The 3064-nt window shown below is 32.2% G+C and overlaps 1 pseudogene; it reads left to right on the forward strand.

The window, feature by feature from the left end:
- The first annotated feature begins 1175 nt into the window (after positions 1–1175).
- LOC100779776 (endo-1,4-beta-xylanase 1-like) lies at positions 1176–2715 on the forward strand (annotated as a pseudogene).
- Positions 2716–3064: the final 349 nt, after the last annotated feature.

Below are 3064 nucleotides of genomic sequence, written 5' to 3' on the forward strand. Positions count from 1 at the left end.
CTACTATATAATAACATGGTTTATGTGTGGCATGTAAGCATTATTTTTGTAAAGATTGCCTTGTGTTTTGTATGAGAAATTTATCAATAAGTTTTCGAACATTGCAATAATGATATATAAAATTAATGTTCATACATGTAATATGTTGTTATGACAATTTTTTTAATTTTCAATGTTTAACAATTGGTTTTGTTTGTAGGTACAAGTGTTGGACTGACATAGGAAGTTAAGGCTAACTTTTATGTTGTTGTTGTTTCACTCAACAAAAACTTGTATATACCATTGGCAGCATTGCAATCATTGTTTTTGTTAGTGAGCATCTTTCCTGATATGTATGTCATTGTCAGACTTATGTGCTTATTACATGTTTCCTCTTGTATGACTATTGTTTAATTATAAAGTTATGCGTATTGTGAGTGAATCATAGTTTCCCATTTAAAATTTAATACAATGATTAATATGAACAATTTGGATTTATTATTGTATTGAATCTTGAATTGTCTATTTGGACAGTTTGGGAAAAGTCATTTTTATACTTTATTCATACTTATAGGTTAAGTATGATGTGTTAAATTTTATGCAATTTATGTTTATTGTATAATGTTTTGTTCACCGAGTGCATACCTGATGGTGGTTAATATATCTCACCACTTTCATATCGTGTACTTGGAGACCAATGCAAAATATTGTCAAAATTTCATCAAATTTAACATTATGCACTTAACTAGTACGTATGAATGAAATATAAAAAATGTCCTCCTAAATGGGATAGGACAACACCTCTTTTATGAAAAAAAAGTGAGATCTTCATGCATATTGGATAGCATACTTAGTATCACAGAACACCAATCATGGATCAAAGTTGGATGAAACCATCACACATAAGTGATGAATATAAGAACGGGGTTGAAGAATTCTTGCAATTTGCGCAACAAAATGCATTAATAATGGGTGGAAAATATTTTTGTCCATGTGTGTAATGTGGGAATGGGAGATGACACAATCAGTGAATGACATATAGGTGGAAAATATTTTTAAGATTTCGTTGTATCTTCTTCCTTGTTTTTAAAGAAATTGAGGTAAATGCCATTTACATGCTTGCCATTATTTTCTACAGAACTTCTGTTAATAAGGATAGTTGGGAAAAGTTGGAAGGGACATTCTCATTGTCAACTATGCCTCATCGAGTTATATTTTATTTGGAAGGACCTACTCCTGGAGTTGACCTGCTTATACGATCAGTAGAGATCAATTGTTCCACTCCAAATAATAGTGTAAGTCAGTATGTCATGAAGTTGTGTATTTTAAGCAATGTTATTTCTTTGTGCAATTCAACATATTGGCAAAGTCTAATACTGTTAGATAAATATCAAACTCATGATTGTGCAATTTTTATTACTTCTTCTATGATTAGATTGAAATTGCAAAAAATGTGTTAGTTTCCCTGCTTAGTTGTCTTGTGAAATCTGTATGTTTTCAACATACTAACTCTTGTACATTATCCTCCTATTTTAAAAGACCACAAGCACAGGAAGTGTTTCAGCTAGAGATGACAACATCATAATTAACCCCTAATTTGATGATGGCTCGAATAACTGGCTTAGAAGAGGCTGCAAGTCGCATGATTCCATGAATGATGGGAAAATTGTTCCAAAGTCTGGGAAATTCTTTGCATCTGCAACAGAACGCACACAAAGCAGGAAAGGAATTCAGCAAGAGATCATTGGACGTGTGCAGTGCAAACTGGCCTATGAGGTCACTACATTAGTTAGAATATTTGGAAACAATGTATCTACTGCTGATGTACGGGCAACTTTGTGGGTCCAAACACCAAATCTTCGAGAGCAGTATATAGGCATTGCAAAGTTAGTATCTGTCTTATTTTTCTATCACTGCATTTCACATGGACTCTGAGGCATAATATGACTTTCTTTTTCTTCTTCTTGAATCTTGATGAAAAAACAAAAAGAAACTTGCTATAGTATGATTTACTGATATAATGATATTAGCATTCTCCTTTAACATTCCTTCCACTTGTTGAAGAAAGTCGGTGTGTTCTGAAGTGTGCAGGCAACAGATAAAGATTGGGTTACAATGCAGGGAAAATTCCTTCTAAATGGTTCTCCATCGAAAGTGGTCCTTTATTTAGAGGGCCCCCTCCAGGCATTGACATTCTTCTAAAAAATTTGGTCTTATAGCATGCAACTAAAACACCTCCTTCAACCCCACTAGATGTAAAGGTTAGACTTTTGAAGCTTTTTTTGTTTTTGTAAATTACTTTAATAAAATTATTGCTAGTTTTTCCTGAAAATTTTTCCCCTTAGCAATCTGATTGATATGCAGATAATGAGAAATGTTTACCTCCTTCCTATATGACCTTCCAACTCACATATTTCATGAATTGTTCTATCTCTAAAATCTGCTCAAGATTACTAACAGGCATAAATTTTCTTCTAAACAAAACAAATTTTTCCATGGCAGTAAATAAATGTTGCATGAAGCTAAGTATGTTTTAGACTTTAGTGCCTTATCTTAATATTACATGATCCATTCTTCATTGATAGAATATGACATGATTTGCATTATTTTTATATATATTTTAATTTATATGAACTTGCTGCACTGCAGATTCGTAAACGTGGTGTTATCCTGAAATTCTCTGGACTGGACTCTGGTAGCTATGCTAATACCTTGGTAACAGTTATACAAACATGAGGTAAATTCTCTAGACTGGACTCTAGCAGCTATGCACATGTAATGTTATTAATCAAAGTATGATGTTGCATGTATTCTTTAATCTTCGTTGATGCTCTTATCTCCCTCTTGCCCCTTTTTCCAATTTATGCTTGAAATTCCTCTATTATAAATGTTTGATATGTTCTATGTCCTTATTCCTTTTCTTCTCTATAGCTGTTTATTTTTCATTATGAATCATCAAGATAAACAATTATTGTTATAATTTTGGTTCAAATTTAACTAGTTAGTGGTTTCTCTCATTGTATATACCTTATCTTATATGCATAAAAGTAATTCATTTTCCTAATTAGTACATTTGTTCCGACAA

The sequence above is a fragment of the Glycine max genome, chromosome 11, assembly GCF_000004515.6.
Source record: "Glycine max cultivar Williams 82 chromosome 11, Glycine_max_v4.0, whole genome shotgun sequence".
NCBI classification, from domain to species: domain Eukaryota; kingdom Viridiplantae; phylum Streptophyta; class Magnoliopsida; order Fabales; family Fabaceae; genus Glycine; species Glycine max.